This window comes from Macaca fascicularis, chromosome 6, assembly GCF_037993035.2.
Source record: "Macaca fascicularis isolate 582-1 chromosome 6, T2T-MFA8v1.1".
Taxonomy (NCBI): domain Eukaryota; kingdom Metazoa; phylum Chordata; class Mammalia; order Primates; family Cercopithecidae; genus Macaca; species Macaca fascicularis.
The window spans coordinates 159438299-159464806 of NC_088380.1; the positions used below are offsets into that span (position 1 = coordinate 159438299).

Sequence of the window (26508 nt, forward strand, 5' to 3'; positions counted from 1 at the left end):
TTTGAAAACCAAGTCTGAGATTCTCAGGAAAGCAAACCCTTCCCTATAAAGCCATTAATTAAATTCAAAGCCTCAACTGGAGGAAATGTCTGCTCTTTTAGATGAGTACCCTTTTCCCAAGGCCAACTCAATACTGAGTGTGTTTCAGCCATATTGATTTTACAGAACACCCTTGCAATTCTTCAAGGCGCAAGAGAGGTTTTTATTTGTTTTGAAGTTTCTAGCCAACAGTATTTTACAGGTATTTTGAAGAAAATGGTATCTTCTATTTGGATTCACAAGTATTTTGTGAGTCAGAAGAAAAAGGCAGTAGAGAAAAATTCTCCTCTAAAATTACAGAAGTTTAAGATGTTATATAAAACGTAAGTTTAGTAGAACTAGTGCATCAATGAAGACTAACAAGGCAGTCAAGCCTCATATTTAAAAAGGGGCTCACAAGTCAGCATATGAGGCAAACATCAAGTTTAGTTACAACTATTCTTGAAAATATCCTAAGCAGGTGACATAATATCTCAGAAATTCAACAGAGCCAGTTTTTCCTCCAGTGACAAAACAGATATCTATTTCTTTGGATGAATATAGTTAAAGTATTTTCAGGGCTGTGCAATATTGAAAAAAGTGCAGTGTGTCATTAAACACAAATCACATACAGCCCTGTTAGATGTTCTTTCCATGAAGCACAGGTAAGAACCAGATCTGCTAAGTCTCCCACCTCACACTCACTACTGGACATGAGGCTCATTGAGGGGAATGCTGTATGGAACTGCTTATACTATTTAAATCATGCTCTCATGCTTTCTTAGTTTCTCTTCTCATTAACGCTCTCACCCAATTCCTAACCCCCAGAATGGGTCAGATAGAATTTGCCTACATGCATGTAAGATATAGAACTATAGGCTCACCTATAACTCAAGTCTTTCACTCTGGTTCTAGCCTAACATTTATTGACACTTCCATTCCTTCTCTCTCCTCTCCTCTCTCTTTTTTTCACACATATTTAGTTTGTGCCTATCTGTGCCAAAGACTATAGAAAATATTGGGATGAACCAGATAGAATCTTACCCATATGGCATTCATAGACTTAGGGGAAAAAGTAAAAGCAAATAATTGCTCGTTTATTTATTCATTTGAAGAGGCAATAGAAGTTCAGAGGACTATGAGATCATATAACAGGATGACCTAATCATATCAAGTTTGGGTTCAGAGAAGCAGAACTCATGCTACTCATTAGCTATAGGACCATAAGTATATCACTTACATAACTCAACTTCCATTTTCTCAACAATTATATTAGCAGGTTGTTAATAAGAGTTCAACTAAATAGCGTTTCTGGGAGTACCTGGTAACCTATTGATTGTAACACAAATTATTTGTGCTATTTTTGACCAGCCTGTTTCCGCATTTGCACTGGGCTCTACTGGAAATACCAGAGAAGTAGAAGACACAGACCTGCCTTTTTCTGCTTGGGAGGTCAGATTCATCCAGGGGAATAGTGAAGAGATGGTATTGTGGGACTCAAGTAATACATGCAACATAAGTTCAAAGAAGGGAGGAATCTATCAGTATGGATGGGGACATAGGGTAGTCTTTAAATAGTTGACTGAATTCTGTGGGTTTATTTAGAGGGAAGAATGAGTAACTTGTGTTTCCAAGAGGGGACACAGAACGTGATGTGTATAGGTGTAAGGATGCCATTATACTGGACTAATCTATCATGGACGAACTTCAAAGGCAAGCCACTGTGTAGCTAGAATGTGTTTCGATGTTACTGATGTTTTTTCCCACACCTTTCAAACAACGAAATGTGCAGCTTTCAGTTATAGACCATTAAAAATGTTGCATTACCATATCCCTATTAATAAATGCACATGAGAATGTTCTCTTTTTTGACCTCTCACTGTTTTGAAGCTACAAGAAACAAACATGGCTGCTTTGTGGAATGGTCATGCCCATATTTGAAGATAGTTTCCATGTGCCCTTTTGTCATACCTCAAGTTCGTTTACTCTTATGAGTTACCTTACTTTTCAATAATTCTGCAATTCCAAAAGCAGGGGAACCATTTTATAGATTTTTATGAGTTGTGTAGACCATGAAATTTTTCTTAAAGTAAAAGTCTTCCTCCTTTTGACCACCATATTTCTTTACTCTTAGTCAAGGCACATTTTTGTGGCTACTAAAATGGAGTTTTATAGTCATAAGCATCTGTGAAGATGTCAAAATTCATTTTAATTATTCTCACAATATACATTTCTGGGTTACACAATAGAGCATGTAATTTTATGCTGTCTTGCGTTGTATTCTGCAAGATTGTTGTCTGTTTCTTTAGGTTCAAAGATACTTTGGACAAAAATCCTATGTGGCCTTTGTATCTCCCACTTAAAATGTCTAGCAGAGCTAAGCATAACATTTTGTAGTTAATTTTTTGACATTTTGATGGACACTGTGTTATATTCTTAAGCACAAAGTAAATATCAACTGAAAGAATGTTTGAGTTTGTTGATGAGTGGGGCTCAGACTACATAATCTTGGATGTCTTCCTATTAGGCCAGAGGAAAATAGTGTTTATCTTTGGTAATGTATCTTGTAAAGCTGCTGTGGAATCAAATAGTCTGGGTTTGAAGATAGTTTTCTTGTTCCACCACTTAAGAGCTGTGATCTTGCATCTCTCAAAATGTAGACAATAATGGTAACTACCTCATGAAGTTGTGAGCATTAAATGAAGCAATGCATATAAAGTAATTTGCAGTCTTTGAATATTATTTATAGTCATTAAATGTTAATTGTCTTTAATGTCAAAAATCTCAAATATGGAGTAGCTTTACTTTTTAATACTTAATTATTAGAGTATTTTTTTTTCAACCCATTATTGTCAGAAGGAATCACCAATCCATAGAGGCCCATCTCAAGTATTTTTCCCCTGGAGGTCATTACAGTGAGGGATAAGACCTCAGTGGTCTTGATTATAACCTGACCAGCTCATTCCAGAGCATTGCATGGAAATCACAGCTGGCCCTCAATACCATGTCAGACATTAACAACTGACAAGAACTGGCCAGGAATTTCATACCTTTGAGCAGTTGTCTCCTTACCATTGAGGATTCCCTGTTCACTTGTTTATTACTGGGTGAGTCAAGAGCACACTGACTGATTCTTTACTTGAATTCCAACTCCGAATCCATCTTTGTTAGATCTGGAATCTAACCACCTATCACTTGGATCATGAGCCCTAATTGTTTCCTCTACAGACTTGCCACATGAAAATCTTTAGACTAATCAGCTTAGACAAATGTTATCTTTTATCTTTTTTCAAAGAACCAGAAGTATTTGATTGAAATAGCTCTTGAGTCAGCAACTGGGCAGGAAATGAGAAAATAGTCTCTGTGCTTAAAAGGTTTCCTTTGATAGCAGCTGTATTTGCTTGGGGAGTTGGTGGTGGTTTGTTCACTAAGGGTTATTGCAGGCATACAGACACAAAGATGTTTTAACCAAGGGCACTTCTGTGTTTTCATATCGTGGGTGCTCTACCTCAAAACTTATCCTGAATCTTGCCTCTTCCCTCCATCTTCAAAATCACCTCCTTTAGGCCTCTGGGGTCTCTTGCCGTTGTGTACTGCAGTAGCCTCTAACTTGCTTTCCCCAAAGGATCTGTTCTTCACACAGCAGCCAGATTGACTCATGAAAAAATAATAAAAATAGCAATAATGATGGCTATCCCTTGTATACCATTAACTCTCTAATGGGTTCTGCTTTTTTTTTTGAAACAGTTTTATTGAGAAATAATTCACCTATCATAACAGTCACCCTACTAAAGTGTATAATACAGTGAATTTTAGTGAGAGAGTTGTGGAACAGGCACTGTTACCTAATTTTAGAATATGTTAGTCAACCCATAAAGAAATCCCATACTCATTAGCAGTTCCTTTTCCTACCCCTCAGTCCCTGGTAATCACAATCTTCTTTCTGTCTTTACAGATTTGCCTAGAGTTTGCTGGATATAGAATGATATTCTTTTTTTGTTTTCTTTTAGCACTTTGAAAATGTCACACCACTGCCTTCTGTTCTTCATGGTTTCTGATAAGAAGTGTGCTCTTTTTGAGGACCTCATTGTATGTGAAGACTATATTTTCTTTCTCTTGCAGTCTTCTAGATTCTCTTTTTTAAAAAATTTTTCAATAGCTTAAAATATGATACGTTTGGATGTAGAACTCTTTGAATTTATCCTACCTGGAGTTCACTGATATTCTTAGATGTGTAAGATTAATGTTTTTCTTCAAATTTGGGAAATTTGGGGCTATTATTTCCTAAAATATTCTTCCTGCTTCTTTCTCCCTGGGTATTTACCAAAGCAAAATGAAAACACATATCCACACAAAAACTTTCACACAAATGTTCATAGCAGCATTATTTGTAATAGTAAAAAAAGAAACAACACAAATATGCAGCAACTAGTGAATAACTGGATTGTGGTATATACACATAATGAAATGTAATTCTGCCATAAAAAAGAATGAGCTACTGATATCTGCTATAACATGGATGAACCTTGAAAACATTCTGCTCAGTGAATGAAATCAGACACAAGGACCACATATAGAATTCATTTATATGGAATGAAGTCCAATGTATTCTTTAATTTTCATCAGCAAGTATTCCTTTTTGTCATTGTTGTTGGCATGTTCTAATCTGAACCATTGGCAAGTGTTTCTATTCTAAAGAGACTTATCCGAGGAGAAAAAATATTTATCATGTACTGAGTACTTAGCATGTGACTAACAGCAGCCACATGAAGAAGTGCCAGTCACATGTATCTGGAACATGTAAAATGCAAAGATAGCAAGCCCATCAAGGAAATTAATGGTAATGAGCCTACTCCTGATAAAGGGCATATAAAATAATCTGGTGGAATACGGGCTTGGGAGTTAAGCAAGGTTCAATCCCAACTCAACCCCTTCATAAAAATCAGTGATCTTAGAAGGTTTTAAACTTTTGTCTGATGTACTTTTTTCATTTTAAAATGGGTTTAATTATGCAATGTGGAAAGGTTATCAGGAAAATTGAGTGAGAGAAGTCATGCACTATTCCTGGCATATACCAGGTTCCAAGTACAAGTTCACATAGGAAATTCAATGCTGGGAGACACAACTTTAGAGGAGGCGCTCTCAGAAATGGCTTGCTGAAGGAGCCTAAAGTCTAAGTAATAATTATTATTACAAAAGTATATGTAAAACTTACTTCAAATGAATGACAAAGGTTATATGTATTATTGGAAAAGTGGTGTTGATATAGTTTAGAGTGAGACCAAGATTTGAATGCTGTAGATATACCACTTAATAACTATGAAACCTTAACCAATTCTTTTTTTTTTTTTTTTTTTTTTTTTATCTGAGGAAAAAAAAATTAAGCTGCCTCTCTCTCTGACTTATGGGAGTGACAGACATGAGAACACTTGAAAATGCCTGATCCCAGGCAAATGTCAGTTCATTACAGGGATTTATTCGGGGTGGAGGGGTGGGGGCGGTAAAAGGAGCGTTTCAGATTCAAATAGGCTGGAAAGAGTTATAGAGATGATAAAGCTTATGTAACCTGTGAACAAGAGTTGAACACTTGGTTTTCACAAGCATGTGGCATTCAATTTCCAGCAACTTGTTACAGCCCCCACAGTACCTGCTTCTCACCTGACCATGGTAGTTGTACTGTCAGTGGTTGCTGTCTGGTTATAGGTTGATTCCAGGTAGAGGAAGAGTGAGATGAGGTATGGAGGCAGGAGTCTCTGATCTCATTGTTTGGATCAGAGGTCTCCAAAGGGTAAGGCCCATACAATAAGAGGCAACACTAGGGGTGGGAGTGAGGGAATATTAAAATTGATATTTACATGTATTTTATAATAATTTGCATTTTTAACTTTTTTCAAACTTATTTTAAAAATTGACAGATAAAATGGCATTTATTGTATAACATGTTATAAGTATAAATACATAATGGAATTGTTAAATTTACCTAATAGATGTATTATTTCGCAGTTATTTTATGATGAGAATACTTAATATCTACTCCCTTAACATCTTTCAAGAATACAATGTCATAATTAACGCTAGTCATCATGCTGTAAAATAGTCCTTTTGAACATATTTTTCCTATCTAACTATAATTTTGTATCCCTTCAGCCAGCATCTCTCCAACCCACCATCCCCAATTGTCCCAGCCTCTGGTAACTGCCATTTTACTCTATCTATGAGGTAAACTTTTTTAGATTCCACATATGAGTGGAGTCATGTGGTATTTGTCTTTCTGTACCTGGATTATTTCACTTAATAGATTTCCTTCGGGTTCATCCATATTGTTGTCCATGGCAGGATTTCCTTCTTTTTATGGCTGAATGGATTCCATTGTACATACACCACATTTTCTTTATCCATTCATCCATCAATGGACACTTTGGTTGATTTCGTCATATCTTGGCTATTGTGAATAGTGCTGCAGTGAGTATAGGAATATGGAGAGGTCTTCAACTTACTGATACTATTCCCTTTGCATGTGTACCTAGAAGTGGAATTGTTGGATCATATGGTAATTCTATTTGTAATGTTTCAAGGAACCCATAGTGTGTTTCATAATAGCTGTACTAATTTACATTCCCATCAATAATGTACAAGAGTTTTTTTATCCATATCCTTGGCAACACTTGTTATGGTTTGTCTTTTTGATAATAACCATTCTAAAAGGAGTTATGTGATATCTCACTGGATATTTGATTTACATTTCCCTGATGGTTGATGTTGAGCAATTTTTTATATAACGTGGTTATTTGTATGCCTTTTGTGAAATGTTTATTCAGGACTTTTGCCCATTTTTAATTGGGTTATTTAGGTGTTTTGTTGTTTGATTTTGCTATTAAGTTCCTTATGTGTTTTGGATAGTAACCCCTTATGAGATAATAGTTTGCATATATTTTCTCCTATTCTGAAAGTTGTTGCTTTACTGTCTTGGTGGTTTCCTTTGCTATGCAGAGTCTTTTTAGTTTGATGTAATCCCATTTGTACATTTTTACTTTGACTGCCTGTGCTTTAAGTCACATCCAAAAAAATAATTTGCCAAAATCAATGTCATGGAGCTTCCCTGCCATGTTCTAGTAGTTTTATAGTTTCAGGCCTTATGTTTAAGTATTTAATCCATTTTGAGTTCATTTTTGTATATAGTGTGAGATCAGCATCAACTTTCATTCTTCTGCATGTAGATACTCAGTTTCCCCAGCACCATGTATTGAAGAGACTGTTATTCCACCATTATGTGTTCTTGGCACTTTTGTTGAAAATCAGTTGGGTGTAGATGCATGCTTTTTTTGTTGTTTGTTTTTCTTTTTCTTTTTTTTTCTTCTTTTGGAAACAGAGTCTCGCTTTGTTGCCCAGGCTGGAGAGCAGTGGCAGGATCCTGGCTCACTGCAATCTCTGTCTCCTGGGTTCAAGCAATTCTCCTGTCACAGCCTCCCAAGTAGCTGGGACTACAGGTGCACACCACCACGCCTCGCTAATTTTTGTATTTTCAGTAGAGATGGGGTTTCACCTTGTTGGCCAGGCTGGTCTTGAACTCCTGACCTCAGGTGATCCACCTTGACCTCCCAAAGTGCTGGGATTACAGGCATGAGCCACTGCACAGGGCCTAGATACATGAATTTATGTTTGGGCTCTGTATTCTGTTCCATTGGCCTGTGTGTCTGATTTTATGCTAGTACCATGCTGTTTAGATTGCTAAAGTTTGGTAGTATATTTTGAAGTCAGGTTGTTTGTTGTTTGATGCTTTTAGTTTTATTCTTTTTTCCCAAGATTTCTTTGGTTATTTGGAGTCTTTTCTGGTTCCACATGAATTTTAGGATTGTTTTTTCTATTTCTAAGAAGAATGTATGTGCTTTGGTGTAATCACAGGAATTGGAGGAATCATAACTTTTGTTGTTGTTGTTGTTTTTTATTAACTAAATGACCCTGGCAAACCTCAATTATACCATGATTCTCTAAACACGTGTTGGAGAAGCTGGTGCTAAGAAAATTCATCACCTCTTTCCCTGCCAGGGCTCTATCATAACTCTTTCACTATCCTTAATTGATTCTGTTTCAAACATATAATTTCACTGGGTGACAAATGCTCTTTGTGGTGGAACACATTCCGTTCGTGTGGCCCTGGCTGCCTGAAGGGAACGGATTTTTCTCTGTGGAATTACCTTGGGAATCATTGAAGCATCTGTGAAGCCTTTCTTGCCAAGTAATGTTGCTTTATTTTCTCCCCCTACAAGGGAAGGGGAGACTGGAGATGTGGCTGGGGAATCTCTCCCCAGTGAGAATTCTTTGCATTTTAAATAAAAAGAATCCCACAAGTCATTCAATCTATTAACTCATGTGGAAATGGTTATATGGCCCACATCAGTCTTTCATTGAAGACACAGTCTTAATTTTATGCTTAAAAGATATACAGATAGTAGCAGATTTGGACAGCAGAAATATATTTGTTATTGACTTTAAGGAAAGGGATTTTGAAAAAGATATGGTGTGTTTTACAGATTAGATGATTAGGATGAAACATTGCTCTTAGGCAAATGTTGTATTTTTTGAAAATGTAAATGAACTTCCACCATTATTCACTCTGAATCCCCCCAGCCTCCATTATGTGAAATCAAATGGGCTTTTATACTGAGAAGCTGTTCAACTCACAGCAGGCTATTCCCTCCCAACACACTGACAGTTGTTCTGCTTCAGAATTCTCTCAGGCTTCCTGTCAAAGAGGAGGCCTGTTCTGTGCAGTGCAATCAGGGTCAGCTCAATAGGATGTTACATCCACACCTGTGAAAGAGCCACATAAGCATCTTGGTAGTTAATGAGAGTATTGCAGGACCTCCATTCGAGTAAACCAGTGAGCAGAGGGTGAAAAGGTCTGCAAGGAGACTGCTTTAATGAAAAACAGATAGTTTAAAAGTGATTATTTCTGAGGCCATGGCTTCAGAGAAACTGGGAAGTGATGCAAATGAGAAGTGGGGGGTGGACCTAACAGAGTGATAGAAATGGAGAGAGAGGGCAGCATGATGATGAAGAAAGAACAGCGATTGCAAATCTGCAAGCTGAGTGCCAGCTCAGGTTTTGCTTTTGCCACCTGTGACACCTTGTGCAAATCATTCTACTTTTTACTCTTTGGGCTTACACCCAAACACGGGTGTCTTGGATTACCTTACATTCATGTCTTCTTTTAGCTGTAGTGCTCTGTTGATTAGCTAAGCCCATGCATTTCAATTTCAATCTGGCTGTTTTTGATAGTGCCCAGGATCTTTGATTCTAGGTTTCCATAAGATCCCTGGTATTTATATAAAGTTTTCTCTCTGTGAAAGAGCTTTAATACAACTCAGCACCTAGGTGTATAATCTGTGGTCTATAAAATAGATACATGTAAGTTAGACAGGAGAGTTTTTATCTGAGACCTGGATGTTCATGAACGCGAACAGTGTTTCAAGGCAAGGGATTGAGAAAAAGGAACTTCCTTAGGAGAAGGAGGTGAATAATTAATGTATGATGTTGTGGAATATCCTTTAACCCCTCTGAAATGCACACTGGTGGTGATGCTTCCCTTCTCTGAAAGCACAGGGCACAGCCAGGATATCATTTTAGGCTCTCTGAAATACTGACTTCTGTATGGTTGAATGCATGTCCTCCTAGTTTCTGTGGAGGATGTAAGTCTGGATGCCTCTGGCTTTCACTGAAGCCATCCCCACAATTTCCTTCTCAGCCTACCCACAGAGGCAGCATAATACAGTGATTGAGTCTAACTCCCTGAGTTTGAATCTCAACTTATGTCACCTGCCAGCTTTTAACTTGGACAGGTACTGCACTTCTTGGGGCCTCATTTTTCACACCTCTGGAATAGGAAGAACAATAATAGTCAATTTATAGGGTTTTGTGATGCTAAACTGAAGTAATACATATACATTGTTTATCTCAGGACCTTGTTCATGCTAAGAATGTAGTTAAAAAAAAAAGAATTTTTATTCTCATATATTTCACAGCCAACCTAAGTCAACATTTTCAATTAACGCACTTTTTTGTTACTTTGACCAATAGAAATGTATTCAGTCTCAAATGATAGCACTTAATATTTTTATAGCCTAATTTAGCTCTTGCCCACACACTGTCTTGAATAGTCCCTAATGGCAAAACTTCCCAATCATACAATCAGCTTCCTACTGAAAGAGGAGGGGCCTGAGACAAATTAAGTGTCTTGGTAAAAATGAATCAGGTAATAAATGGCTCATTTCTTATTTTCTGGCTTCAAGGCCAATTCTGTCCCTTACTGTTTCTCAGAACACCTCTTGATTGCCTAAAACAAAGCTTTGCTGAGTTTTCTCATAGGTGTTTCTAAGAAAAGAGCACTTCTCTAGGAGTTAGTAATCCAGGTTTGAGGGCTGTCACTACCAGACTGCTAGACTAACTTACTCTGGAAATATGGGCTCGGGACTTTCCCTCTCTGGGTCTCAGTTTCTCCAGCTTTAAAATGAAATGATAGTAGTCACAATTGAAAAGAGGTTGGGCTGGGCGCGGTGGCTCAAGCCTGTAATCCCAGCACTTTGGGAGGCCGAGAAGGGCGGATCACGAGGTCGGGAGATCGAGACCATCCTGGCTAACACGGTGAAACCCCGTCTCTACTAAAAAAAATCCAAAAAAAAAAAAAAAAAAAAACTAGCCAGGCGAGGTGGCGGGCGCCTGTAGTCCCAGCTACTCGGGAGGCTGAGGCAGGAGAATGGTGTAAACCCGGGAGGCGGAGCTTGCAGTGAGCTGAGATCATGCCACTGCACTCCAGCCTGGGCGACAGAGCAAGACTCCATCTCAAAAAAAAAAAAAAAAAAAAAAGAAATGGTTCTGATTTTTGCATGTTGATTTTGTTTCCTGAAATGTTGCTGAATTCATTTATCAAATCTAAAAGCTTTTTGGTGGAGTCTAAGTTTTTCTAGACATGAGATCATATTATCAGCAAAGACAGACAATTTAACTTCTGCTTTTCCAATTTGGATGCCTTTTATTTCTTTCTCTTGCCTGACTGCTCTGGGTAGGACGTTCAGTGCCATGTTGAATAGGAGTGGTGAAAGTGGGCATTCTTGTCTTGTTCCAGTTCTTACAGGAAAGACTTTCAACTTTTCTTCAGTCAGTATGACATTAGCTGTGGGATTGTTATAGATGACCTTTAGTATCCTGTTCCTTCTGTCCAGTTTGCTGAGAGTTTTTTTATCGTGAAGGGATGTTTAATTTTATCAAATTCTTTTTGTCTGTTGAGGTGATCATATGGTCATATGGTTTTTGTCCTTCATTCTGTTAATGTGATATATTATGTTTACTGATCTGCATTTGTGGAACCATTCTTGGATCCCTGGTATATATCCCACCTGATTGTGATCTGTTATCTTTTTGATGTGATGTCAAATTTGGTTTGCTAGTATTTTTTTTGAGGATTTTTGCATCTATGTTCATCTGGGAGCTCAGTTTCTTGAGGCAAAATAAAGATACTGATGTACCCCAAGAAAAACCGTAAGGGTGAAATGACATAGTGTGTATAAATCAGTTGGCACAATGCAAGAACAACGTTTGTGTTTTGCTGCTTCTGTTGTTCTTAATAACAATACCTTCTATCACCACCACTACCACTACTACTATCATTATCACCTCTATTAGCTTTTATAGCACAGTGGGATTAAAAAATATAGGATATGAGACAAGCGTGGTGGCTCATGCCTGTAATCCCAGCACTTTGGGAGGTCGAGAGGGGCAGATCATGAGGTCAGGAGTTGGAGACCAAGCTGACCAACATGGTGAAACCCCGTCTCTACTAAAAATACAAAAATTTGCTGGGTGTGGTGGTGCATGCCTGTAATCCCAGCTGCTCAGGAGGCTGAGGCAGGAGAATCACTTGAACCCAGGAGGCAGAGGTTGCAATGAGCTGAGATTGTGCCACTGCAGTCCAGACTGGGCAACAGAGGGAGACTCCGTCAAAGGAAAAAAAAGAATATTTATATGATATGGAGTCAGACTACCTGGAGTTTTAAAATCAACTCCATTTCTCACTAACTGTGTGATGCTAGGCAAGTTACTTGGCCCTTCTGAGGCTCAGCTTATTTATTTGTAGAATAAGGGTCGCAGCAATGCCTACTTTACAAGGTTGATGTGAGGATTAAGTGAGGTATTACTGTTAAGTGTTTTGTATATTCTCTAGCATGCGAGTATTCAAATATTAGCTGATGAAAATATTTAATAATGACTAACTGCTCAGCTATAACTTCTGTAATTTTCTAGTTATAAACTTAAGCTTTGGGAAAAATTGGAACTTGTGTGTAACTTGGTAAAGCCATCTGTGAGTAGGTGTGAAGTAAATATCCTCTGATGTAGCCTGCCAGACAATTGTCTAGAGCCATTGCAATGGCCTTTGAAAGAAAACAAATGGAACGTGGCAGGCTTTTGGCCTTCCTCCTCAGGGCCGGCATCTTGGCTCTGATGTTCAGGCTTCCGCAGACCAGCTGGCCAAATAAAGTCCAGCTGACTTTCTCCCCACTCTGTTCCTCACAATAGCAAATGGAGGGGAGAATACAAGAAGGTGTTCTGGAAGAGGTATGATAAACCCTGAGACCCTATTGTCACTAAGAAAATTGCAACCCTGATGAAGACATTCTGGAGGGAATAAGGGAAACCGAGAAGTAATGGCCAGTGGGAATAAGTATTCTTTGTAAAAAGTACTTCCCATTAGTTCAAAGAGACTTCAGATTAAATATGGGTCTCCTCACAGAATACTATATTCAGGGGGCTGTATAGCTCAGTGGTAGAGCATTTGACTGCAGAATCCTATACTCAGGGGAAGGAGAACTGGGGGCTTCTCAGTGGGTCAAAGGACTTATACTATAGTGGTAAACCAAAAGCAACTCTCTTTATAAGCTATGTAACAAACTTTAAAGTCATATGTACCTGGCTTCAAATCTTGCTTCTGCCATTAATGAGCTGTCTGATTTGGGGCAACTGATTTCCACTCTCCATGTGTTACTTTTCTCATCTATTAATGGAGATGCTATTGTTTCCCCCTCATTGTTGATAAAGAATTTAAGATAATGATGGGAAAGCACTTAGCTAATGTATGGCACTGGTAATCATTCAGTAAATGTTACCTGAATGAATAGTAAAGGTAAGATTAGTATTGCTAGATTAATTCTCTATTAATCTTAGTATTAATAGATTAAAAGATTAATACTAATCTTACCTATTAATAAAGGGAAGATTATATTGAAATCTTGTCTCTGGCTAAGAAAATCCACTTTATCTTTCTTAAATCTCAGTACGCAACAAGAAACCCAGACACAAATCAGCAGTGTCCCCAAAGGCCTCTGCATAAGGTGCCTCTTTCAATCAGTAGCCAAGGAGATGGAGATGGAAGGTCCTGCCTGTTCTTTGTGATCCTATTTTCAAAGGTTAGGGACATGCCAAAGACATTCTGTTCTCCTTTGATGATATATTAGTTTTACTAAATCTGTCTTTTAATTCTGCACAGTTCCTTGGGAATAATGAATTTACCAGACTTAGAAAAGGGACATTGAAATAGGAGGAGCCTTTGTGGTTCTGTGACACCCAGTTGCCATGTGACCTGTGCCTGGGGATGTACAGTCTTAGGTGTTCATTTTCCCCACTGGCAATACAAAGGACCTTCATTAGCTGAATTGGAAGGTCTCTGGGAGATTCAAGTGTGTGATTCTAAACTCCATTTCCTTTCATTTATTTTGAATTTACATGACCAGAGCTTTACAATGAATATGGAAAAAAGATCACTTTTGAAGTATTCTTGGGTTTAATCATGTAAGCCAAAGTTGCTGAGCATTTACCAAATACCAGACACTGTTTCAGTCACTGGGGGTATAATACTAAACAAAATAGGCAAAACATCATTCTCTTATGAAACTGACATCCTAGTTGGTTTGATGTATATGTTATGTGTTCATCTTTTCTTTGATATTCCTGATGTCATTCATGGGAAGTTGAGTGGTAACTTTCCAAGGAGCCATAGGAATAAACCAATCATTATTTTTACACTTAATTAAATCACAGAATGTCAATATTTAGGGGTGCTTGGTTGTTCTTCCTTTGGAGTGGCCTGTCTTTCTAACGCACACCTGGGTTTCATGGACATTCATGAATATGGTGTTAATATTTCATGTGAGGGTTGGATTTTAGAGTTAGAGAATTTGGGTCAGTGCCATAATTTTGTTGTTTACTAGTGTATAACCTTGGTCAAGTCACCTTAATTTTCCTAACTGTGGTTTTAGATCATTATATTTAACACAAGACTTGGATAAAGTAAATTCAGACATAAAAATGTCCTGCTTTTTTGTGAAGATCATATATGTTATTGGATATGAAAGCATTTTAAAATAATTTTATTCATCTTATTACTAAGCAAAGTGAAAATGTTGCAGGTAGCCACTCTTCTTAGCTGTTCTAGTTATGTAATACTGTGTAACACTAACTCAAAGTTAGTGTTATAAAACAACCATTTGTTATGATCACAAATTCTGTGGGTGAAAAATTCAAACATCGCTCTTCAGGGATGGTTGTCTTTAGCCTCTTGATGCCTGGGGACTTGAATGGAAGACTTGAAGACTGGGAGCTGAAGTCGTCTGTAGGTTTGTTCACTCACATGTCTGGTGGTTGATGCTTGCTGGCTGTCAGCCTAAGTTTCTTTCCATGTGGGCCCCTTTGCATGGACTAGTGTGGGCTACCTCCTGGTTGGCTGCTTGATCCACAGCAAACATTTCAAATGAAAAGAGTATATAGAAGCTGTGTCCTTTTTTCTTCTTTTGGTTTGGATGCTTCTATTTTTTTAAATTTTTATTATTTTACCTTCAATTTTTATTTTAAGTTCAGGGGTACATGTGCAGGATGTGTAGGTTTGTTACATAGTGTGCCATGGTGGTTTGCTGCACAGATCAACTGATTACCTAGGTATTAAACACAGGGAGGGAGAAGTTGTATTATTTTTTTAAGACAAAGCCTCAAAAGTCACAAAACATCACTGCCAATGTACTTTGTTGGTCAGAGCAGCCATAAGAGAGCCAAGGTGCATGGGGAGGAGAAATGGACTATCATTTGATTGGAACAAGCAAAATTATAGAAGAGCATGAGGGATTTGAAATATTGCTGTAACTATTTTTGAAAAATATAATCTGCCACAGTCAGCCTTCTGGTCACAATAATTCACATTCTTCTCACATGCATGTAAAATATACTCACCTCTCCATCTATACACATTTATCAAAGTCCCATCCCATTATAGTGTCAGGCTCAGGTTTGTGGTCTAGAATCTCATAATCTGAAACAAGTACAGGGATGAAAAATGTTTCATAGATACAGCATCTCAATATAGCTTCTTGGGTATAGTTTCTCTTAGCCTATAAACTATAGAAACAATTGTCTTCCCCACATCCACCCAACATACCATGGTAGAACTGGCATAGGATCACTACTAAAGGCATTCTTATTTAAAAAATCAGAAGACATGAGGCACACAGCAATCACTAGTCCATAGGAATTTTGAAATCCAACTAGGCATTTTTAAAATTATTTTTGCCGGTTCATTGACTGGTTCTCAGGACTAATGCTTGAGAATGATTCTCAGTGGCTCTTGGCTGTGTTTTCAGAGTCATTCTTCCATTTCCTCAAGAAATAGTGGGCAGTGTTTTCCTTTGTATATGAGAATATATAAGGGAATATAATAATTATCTTGTAAATGTTGTAGATTTTCTATTTATTTATAGAGGTTAACCCCACTAGACAAAAGGTACCAACCACAAACATTGTTGAAATACGTGCTTACGTACGTTAGACTGATTGTAACTCTGCAAGGGAACAATGCCCTTAAGATTTTTAGAAATTCCACATTTAAATAAAGAGGATCTTTGAGACATATCCTTAAGATCTTTGAATGGGGTTTTATATGTTTGAGACACCACCTTAAGTTTAAGATCTTAACAAAGGGTTTGAATGTCATACCCTTGATTTTATCTGTAGATCATGGTTTCCCGACAGAACCCAAGATTTGATCTCGACAGCAAAGCTGTTTATTAATTTCAGCATAATTTACCATCTGGAAAGCCTAGGAATGAAAAACATTGTTATTTTTAAACCCAGAAAGTCCTGGCTCCTTTACATTCAGTAGTCTTTTCATTAGCATTTCTCTATATTTATCATAGAATGCTCTAGCAGCCTATAGTACAGGTGGCACCTTCAATAAATACTCTACCTGGAAGTCTCCATTGATTATCTAGACCAGTCAATACATTTTCTAGCTTCCATGTTATCACAGGTAATAGTGTTTCTAAACTTTCTACCAGTATATCACAAGTGTATTATTTCGGTTTCCAGAAACACTTTTATTTATTTAATTCCACTCTTTAGACTCTTCTTGAAGGCCATCAAACTTTCATTGTCAGACTTCTTAAGACCCTTTAGGTTTTCACCAATGCGCTCCTCAGTGTCTTCCCAGTCTCTATTAATCTCCAAATCCTAAAGTCACTCTCCTGTGGTTTTTAGGTAGTTTTGTTATGACAGCACCTTGTTTCCAGGCATAAAATATGTTTCATTTATTTAATGCTACATAACAAACTACTTTGAAATTTAGGATATATAAAACCCATGTATTATGTTCATGGATTCTGAGTCAGGAATTTAGACAAGGACATAATAGATGATGACTTATCTCCTCTCCATGACGTGTGGGGCCTCAGCAAGAAGATTCATTCTGAGGGCTGGAATCATCTGAAGGCTTGTTGACTCACACAAACGGTGGTAGATAAAGGTTGTTGACTGGAACTTCAATTACACTGGCCATGAGCTTCTCTGTGTGATCCTTTTGTGTGGGTGAATATGGGCCTTTTCATAGCATAAGAGTTGTCTTCTTGGAGTGAGCAACTCAAAAAGAAGGAGACAGGTGGAAGCGGTATGCTTTTTGAGACCCAGTCTTGGAAGTCATACAGCATTACTTCATTCTACTCTATTGGCTGGAAAAGTCACAAGCCTTTCCAGGTTTGAGGGGAGAGGAAATAGGTGACAACTCTTGATAGGGAGTTGCAGGGTTCTGGAGGGGCATATGGAATTGAAAATATGCTGTGGCCATCTTTGGAGATTACGGTCTGCCACACTGCCTTTTATTAACATCATTCAAACATTTCTGATTTTTAAACATTAAAGCGATATGTGCATATGGCAGAAATGAAAAGACCAAAAGGTATTATACAATATGAAAATAAAAAGGCCTTCAGTTTTTTCCTAATCACAATTATGCACACTTAACCAATAGCAATTAAATTTAATCATTATTAACTTTATTATGGAGTCTGTCAAAAATGCTCTATGCACATACCAACATATGCTTATTATATTCTATCGAGTCTCTAATTTCTAAAACACTTTCTTATTTATCCATATTGATAGGGTTGTAAATCACAGACTACTCTTGGAGTTTTTCTCTTGAAAGTTTTTCTGAGTGTTTTTCTTCAAATCTGCTACGCATATGGTTTGACTAAGCTAAAATGCATCTGTATCTCCAATCACACACTGATGGCAGAAAGTAGAGCAGAAGCTGACTGTATCCTGGGATGGCAGAGTGGCCATTTAGGAGGAAAATATTGTCCCTTGATGACCAAGAGGGGGTTTTGTTCTCTCATGTTTAATGTTTTTAAGAGTTTGGTAGGGCAGATTAAAAAACTCATATGAGGATTTTTGCTTAAGTATGAGAATCTCAGGACACCTCGAGACTTAATGATTAGGGGATGAAGGGGAAATGTGTTTCAGGTTTCTGATACATGCTGTGTAGTGGAAAGAACCCTCAGTTAAGATTTTAGAGACTTTGTTCGATCTTGGGTCTTCCTATTGGTAAGCTTTGTGACCTTGAACAAGTCTCCTACTAAAAGTATGGTCCATGAAACAGCGGTATCCACATCACGTGGAAGCCTGTTGAAATCTTGAATTTCTCTCCAGAACTACTACATCTGTTCTACATTTTAAAATCTTCAGGTGGTTCACAATAAAGTGTGAAAAACACTGAACTAAAGAATCTCTAAGGTCCTTTTCTATTCTAACTTTGTAGGACTGAAAGAACTTAAAGGAGAAGGAGAAGGAGGAAACACAGCAACAGTGATGTTGATATTTTCTGAAAAAGGCAAAGATTTTCTTTTTTTCTAGTTCAAAACTAGGGTGGCAAAAATGCTGAATGATACAAAGTTGCCTGTTATATTTCGTGATCTTGTAGCTCTGTTGTAGTTTCCACCCAGAGCCTTTTCTGCTTCACTTGCTGTTCTCATTAGTCAGCTTCTCAAGGTAGCTTTCAAGAATTCTGTTAGAAACAAGCCAGGAAAAGTAAAGTGACCCACCAAAGATCATGCTTTAAGGCAGTGCTGAAAATACCAGTCATAATAGATGACAATAGTATTCCAGAAAGAGTCTCAAAAGATGTAAAAGATTTAGTTAAATAAAGCCTAGAACAGTAAGTGGTGTTTCAGGTGATTTAACACATGGTAGAATAAATAAAAGAAAGGGAGTTACTTTATTCCTCTTACAAAAACATTTTCTCCTTCCTCACTGCAGCTCAGTATGTGGACATAATAGGAGTCTATTATGGTGAATTTATTCCTTCCTTAATCTTTCCAATAAATATTTAGTGGGCACCTATTAGGTGTCAAACCTTGTGCTGTAAAAAAAAAAAAAAAAGAAAAGACAGGAACTTTATTCTTGTATTTTTAATAGTTAAGTTAAAATTCACATACTACTATATGATTCACATATGTAAAATATGTGAATTTAATCATTTTCATTGTATTTATCAACATGAGTAACCATCAGCGGAGTCAATTTTAGGACACTTTCATCACCTGAAAAGTCCTATGCCATTTAGCTATCACTCTCCTGTCTCCCCTTGCCCCAGCCCTGAGCAGTTACTGACTACTTTCTGTCTACAGATATTTCTTTATTCTGTACATTTTATATAAATGGAATTAAGTGATATGTGGTCTTCTTGTGACTGGCTTCTTTTCACTTAGCATAATGTATTCAAGATTCATTCATTTTGCATGGATCGTATTTCATTCCTTTCACAGACAAATAGTTTCCTTTAAATAGAGCATCACATTTTTCTTATCCATTTATCAGTTCATGAACAGTTGGGTTGTTTTCACCTTTTGGCTATTATAAGTAATGCTCTAATAAATATTCACATGCAGGTTTTTTTTGTGGACATATATTTTCATTTATCTTGACTCTGTACTTAGGAGTGAAACTGCTAGGTCATACAATAAATAATTCTATGTTTTATCACTGAATAACTACAAGGCTATTTTCCAAAGTGGCAGCATGAAACTTCACTCCTAGCAAACTTAAAGAAGTGGGGTTGAATTGGAGGGGGCAGTATGTGAGATATTTGACAACATGTGGTCTGAATCTCATCACCCCATCCATTTCATTTTTCCCACCTCCATCTGTATATGTTTCTTAAAACATCCTTATATTTCCCTGCTGAAGGACCTACCAGGGAAACTCACTGACTGGTGGGCTCATGCCCTCAAGGATGTGATACTCAAGGTGCTCCATATTATGACGTAAGCAGAGCAGTTTAAACATTGTTAGCTTTATGTTCTTGAATGTATAGTTCATTTATTTCTGCCTCAGTTTCCTTTTCTCTTGGATTGCCATAAAATATTGAAATGCAGAATCTTTAATAGAGTTTCTGACATATTACAGGTAACCCATGGTAATGATTGATATACCACCAATAAAAAATAAAAAGTTGTATTTCTATCTAGCTGCAAACATGGAAAATAAAATGTATATAATGCCATTTACAATAGCATAAACAGACCATATATATTTAACAAATTTTAATTATGGATACATAATAGTTATACACATTTATGGGGTACATGTGATATTTTCATACAAGCATACAATGTGTAATGATCAAATTAGGGTAGCCATCACCTCAAACATTTATCATTTCTTTGTGTTGGGAACATTTCAATTCCACCTTTTTAGTTATTTTGAAATATACCACAAATTATTGTTAACTGTAGTTGGGCTATCGTACTACAGAATGCTAGATCTTATTCCTTCTAACTGTATTTTTGTACCCATTAACCATTCTCTCTTTATGCCCCCCTCTGCACTACCCAAAAAGATATAGAGACTCTACTACACATTCTAACATATTCCTCAGAGATTTAAAGAAGACCTAAGTTTATGAAGATAGATAACATGTTACTGAACTGGAAGATTTAATATGGTTTGATTAGACCTAATTACAAACTAAATGAAATCTGCATTCTTTTGTGGAAATACACAACTTTATTCTAAAATTTATGTGAAAATACAAGAGATAAAGAACTTCCAAAGCTATCGTGAAAAAGAACAAATTCAGATGAATTATATTACTTGATATCAAGACCTGCAGCAAACCACAGTAATCAAGACAGTATTGTATTAGCATAAGGATATACAAGCTGATCACTGGCACAAAGTAGAGCTCAGAAATAAATCAATACTCATATAGTCAGTTAATTTCAATAAAAGCTCAAAGACACTTCAATGGAAAGTCTTTTTGAGCAGTGCTGTAATAACAGGATAATCATGGAAATAATGAATCTTAGCCACAGTTCACAATATTCACAAAATTTATGTAGATAAATTCTAGATCCAATTATAAAAGCTAAAGCTGTAAAGGTCTTGTGAAGAAAAAAAACCACAGAAGACTATATTATGATCTTAAGATAGGCAAGATTTTATAGAGATGAAAGAAAAAACACTAGCTGCAAAAAAGCAGTATATTGGATTTCACCAAAATAAAAAAAGAAAAAATTCTCTGCTCATCAAAAGAAAATTAAAAGTTTAGCTGCAATGTGGGAAAACTATTAGCAATATATATTCGATGATGAACTTGACCCAGAATAAGAGCAAACCATAATAAAAAGATACCGTTTTTTTATTTTTTATTTTTTTTACAACTGAACAAAAGTGCTGGACGTTAAAAAAATGGTGAATTGCACATGAAAACGTGCTTGATATCATTAGTCATCAGAGAAATGTAAACGTGTAAACGAAAATAAAATATTGCACCACTTCTTTGTGGCAACAACAAATGTTGGTGAGGATATGCAGTAAGTGGAACTCTCAGATCTTACTCAGAGAAGTAGATAATGGAACATCCAGTTTGGAAAACAGCTTGATAATTTTCATAAGGTTAAGCATATACCTCTGTTGTGACTCAGAAATTCCATCCCTAAGTGTTTACCTACGAGAAATGAAAATGTTTCTACAACAAGACTTGAGCATGTTTATAGCAACTTTACTAGTAAAGAGCCAAAAGCTTTACTAACAATAGCCAATGTCAAGAGTACAATGGATACATAAGTTGTGGTATATTCATATAATGGAATACTCCTCAGCTACATTAAGGAGCAAATTACTGATAAAATGGAACAATAGGAATGGATTTCAAAAAAATGATACTGCTCAAACTAGCAAGAAACAAAGGAGAAAGCACTATATAATTTCCTAAGATGTGAAGTTCTAGTACACAGTGATAAAAATCAGAACCATAGTTGTTTCCTGTGGTGAGTGGATTGACTGGAAGGGGACATAAAGTAATTTCCTGGGTGATAAAAACGTTCTTCATTGTGATAGTGTTGCTTACATGGATGTATATAGTTGCTAAACTCGTGTAATTGTACACTGAAGATTTGTGCATTTAACTTTTTGTAAATTTTACTTGAAATAGAAAACCCTAAATCCATCCTGGGAAATTTATTAGCTTGTATACTTGGCAATGTGGTTTACTTGCCTGCACATTGGTACCTTCATCTCTTTAATGGATTATTACTGGATTTAAAGAGAGATGTAAAGTATTCAGTTAGTTTGGGCACATTACAGGTATAGATGGTGTAGCATATCGTTAACTTCCAACTCGCCAAATATTTACTGTAATCAAATGAGAATCTTGATGACTTTTGCATGTATCCATTTCCTTACTTCCTCTTTGCGTTTGCTTCTGGACATCTCAGAGTTTGAACTTATGAAGTTAATCACTGAAAATTAAGAGTTGGTTATGGTTGCTACCATATGCTACTGCAATCTTAAACTGTTTTATTCCTTTAAGCTTTTGTTTCCTCATAGTGCTTCTTATGCCTAGCTGTACATTAGAATCAGCTGGTGATGTTTTTAAAGTGCACTGTTGTTTGGTTGTCATGGCAGAAATATTCATCTAATTGATCTGGTGTGAGGAGCAGGCATTAGTATTTTTAAAAAGCTGTCCAGGCATTTGAATCTGGAGTCAGAGTTAAAAACTACTGGACCAGGTGATGTTTAACGATCTTTCCCGCTTAAATGGCAAATCTACAAGCTAAAAATATTCAACTGAAGTGTTTGGTTAAGCTACATTTTTAAATTGTTGTGGTATTGACATTGTTGTTGAATTACAAAGTGCTTAAGCAGAGCACAGATGTTCCAACTAAACTTCAACACTATGCTTTCTATTGCTTCATATCCATCCCTTTTACCTATTTACTTTATTTTAAAGGCATCAAATTTTTTTGTTTGTGATTTTTGGTTCTAAATACATTCAATTCAGCAGCACCTATAAGGAAAGGGTTCCCCTCCTTTTTTATTTATTTATTTATTTTAACCATTGTGACTTATTGTCATCTATGAATGAAAGTTCTGATCTTACTCATCTGGAAAGACGTATAAAACTGTGAAACTAAATTTTGAATACAATTTCTCATCCTGCCTCGTTCAGTTGCAGCGAGTTGGCTACAAAATTGCCCTATGCAGCTATTGTATCTACTGCTGTATCAGCAAAGTAAAGGGAATCTGATATAAAACCTTCTGAAAATGCAGATAGTTATTTTTTTAAGTCTGGGAATTACAGAACAGATGAAAGAACAGCTTCACTCTTTTCTTTCCGTATATAATAAGGTATTCAACTGGAGTCAGGGTAGTGAGGTCACTAACTGCATTACAAATAGCTGGATCAGGTGGGCTCTTATGAGAATAATAACTTAGTAGAATTCATAAAGAGAGAAAAGAAGGGGAAACTGGGATTGGTCCTGAAACCCCTTTCAGTTCAAAGGAGCTGGACTAATGTGCTGTATCAGTGATAAATGATTTGCTATTGTCAAATCTTCCACATGGCTGACAGTATAATCCATAGCCCAGAAGTCTGTATGGTATTTGAAATGTTTTGGTCCTCTGTAGGGAAAAGTTTAACAAGTAAATCCCATGACAATTGAAGTAGATGATATCTCTCCCCAACCACCTTGATCCACCCAGACATGTGACATACTTCCCTCCTTAATTTTGATTAATAAAATTCTTTGGCATTTTATATAAAAGTAGTCCAAGTTACTTATTAAGACTCAGCAAATAAGCATATGAAATCTTCCACAATAGTGCCTAATAAAGAAGAAAAGATAACTTAGAAAATACATGACTGAGTTGGTTAAATGCATGATTTTTAAAAGTTCTTTATGACCACCAAACATTAGGCATGCTGCAGAAAAATTTATACGTGTGCTTCTTTTGGAATAGTTGTGATATTAGGTACTCATTACTTCACAAGAATTGTTTTTCATTTTTGGACAGGTTTTAGAACTTTCAACTATCAGTTGTATTCTGTTCTCCAAACCCACATTAAAAAAGTCTTCTTCTTCAATGTGACAATTTTAAGTGTTAGGTAAAACATAACTGTCTTTAATTTCCTTTTGTTAGAAGAAATATTCTCAGATTCTTCAGTCATCCACCACATGCTATTGCTTTTTGCCCCATCATGATCCTGGTCACCCTTCAAGTTCTAATTTCCCAAAAGACCACCTGAAGCTCTTTTGTGGAATTTAGGACTCTTTTTAAGTGTGTGATCTGACAGCCACAAGTATAGAGAGAGATTTCTATCTACTTGTTTCTGGACAAAATTTGTATTACACCCTTAAACCCTTCATGAAGTGGAGCAGGGAGAAAAAAAACAACAACAAATGCCTGTTGTTCTATTCAACACAGTCTTAGATTGCAGTAGTGTCCCCCACCCCCTCTTTGGCAGCCTCATTTTTCCTTTTCAGTGAACTCAATCTCCACAGCTGGTTAATTCTGTCTCTTGAGTGTGTGATTCAAATGAAGCCTGGCTGAGGGCCAAGCCCTTACATGGACACAGCCCACAGCCCTTTTCCCTGCCAGTCACCTGCCCACAGACTCTTGGTCATGAGAGAGACTGACAAACACTTGGTTCTTCCCATCCCCTAAATGGCAAATCTGAGGGCAGAGAAAAAATAAGCTGGGTATTAGCAACTTGGGGTAGTAGTTCTGCATCTTCTCAGAATGACTCGGTGACCTTACATAAGTTCTCTAACGGGGTTGCTAGAAGTTGTAAAAATTAAATTGATATTTTGGGAGGCCAAGGCAGGCGGATCACCTGAGGTCAGGAGTTTGAGACCAGCCTGACCACCATGGTAAAACTCCGTCTCTACTAAAAATACAAAAATTAGTTGGATATGGTGGCATGCACCTGTAATCCCAGCCACTCAGGAGGCCGAGGCAGGAGAATCGCTTGAACCTGGGAGGTGGAGGTTGCAGTGAGCCGAGATCCCACCATTACACTCTAGCCTGAGCAACAGAGTAAGACTCCATCTCAAAAAAAAGATATAGAGCGTTCTTCTTACTCATATCCATTGATCAGTATTAAGCATCACATTCTTTTTGGAAGGTGAGCACATGATTTTGTTCGTGGTCTGATAGAGCAGCTAAACATATTAAGCTTGGTTCAAGTGATGGAATTTCAACTGTCCTTTGATTTTCTTCTCTATTGAATTCTGAGTATGGAAAATCACATTCTTTACTATCACAACTTTTGAATGTTCATTAAATTCCCCACTGTATTCTAAGGACATAAAGGAGTTTTATTGTAGATTGAATTCTATCATGTTTAGTAACAGATGTGAGGCCGTGTGATGGTTAATAGGAGGTAGAAGTGGCCCCACTCACCACTACCCCTAGTGACCTAACAGCAGAATGTTTGCTTCCTGTTCCCATGACATTATGTTCTGCTGGCCTAGAGCTCTTAGTTCCTGAGGGAGGAGTGCTGCCACCAAGACACAACGATTCCATTGAAATGAAATTTAAGACTGTCACCTGGTCACTTTTAACACCTCATGCCTCTAAGTCAAAAGGTTAAGAAAGGGGTTACAGTGTTGGCTGTGGTGACTGACCCAGACTATCAAAATCAGACTACTACTGCACAGTGGAGGTAAGAGAGAGTATGTCTGGAATAGAAAAAATCCCTTAGGGTGTCTGTTATTAATAGTATTACCCTGCTCTATAATTACGGTCCATAGGAAATGACAACAGCCCAATCCAGGCAGGACTAGGGATGACCCAGACCCTGTGAGAATGAAAATTTGGGGCCTGGAGTGTTGGCTCACACCTGTGATCCCAGCACTTTGGGAGGCAGATCGCCTGAGGTGCGGAGTTCAAGATCAGCCTGGCCAAGATGGCAAAACCCAGTCTCTAGTAAAAATACAACAAAAATTAGCTGGGTGTGGTGGCACACACCTGTAATCCCAGCTACTTGGGAAACAGAGACAGGAGAATTGCTTGAGCCCAGGAGGCGGAGTTTGCAGTGAGCCAAGTTCATGCCACTGCACTCCATCCGGGGTGACAGAATGAGACTCCATCTCAAAAAACAAAACAAAATGAAACAAACAAAAAAATAAGTTTGGGTCACTCTAGCAAATAAAAAGCACAACCAGCTAAGTACTTGTTAAAGACAAAGAGAATACAAAATAAATAATAGAAAAAGTTTTTTTTTTTTGAGACAGAGTCTCACTTTGATACCCAGGCTGGAGTGCAGTGGTGCAATCTTGGCTCACTGCAACCTCTGCATCACGAGTTCAAGTGATTCTCCTGCCTCAGCCTCTCAAGTACCTGGGATTACAGGTGCGTGCCACCTTGCCTGGCCAATTTTTGTATTTTTAGTAGAGACAGTGTTTCACTATGTTGGCCATGCTGGTCTCAAACACCTGACCTCAGGTGATCTGCCAGCCTCAGCCTCCCAAAGTACTGGGATTGCGAGCAGAAAAAGGTAATTATTAATACCAACTATGACCATGTGACCAGTTACAGAAATGAAGACTATATTTGCTCATTTCAGTAAAAATATGTTTGTGCATATATATATATATATACCTATATTAAGCAAATATCTTTATTTTCTCTATTCCCTTGAAATGTAATGTAAAATTTATTGAATTCATGTTGGCACTTAAGTGTTAATTTTATGTAATAACATTTAAGTTAAGGATTTGTGCATTTTTGCTTGCATGAAGAATTGTTAGGCAGAATTATGACTTTATTATCTTTAGAGATTATAATTTTAAAACATATATGGGTGTCAAGTTGACAAACAGTGGATTTTGTGATGGTTAA

The 26508-nt window shown here is 37.2% G+C and overlaps 1 long non-coding RNA gene across 1 annotated transcript; it reads right to left on the minus strand.

The window, feature by feature from the left end:
• Nucleotides 1-13828: 13828 nt before the first annotated feature.
• LOC135971457 (uncharacterized) lies at nucleotides 13829-18811 on the minus strand. The gene is made up of 3 exons (XR_010587682.2): nucleotides 16048-18811; nucleotides 15289-15367; nucleotides 13829-14996 (listed from the first exon to the last, which is right to left on the minus strand). It is a non-coding gene; the product is annotated as an uncharacterized lncRNA (long non-coding RNA).
• Nucleotides 18812-26508: the final 7697 nt, after the last annotated feature.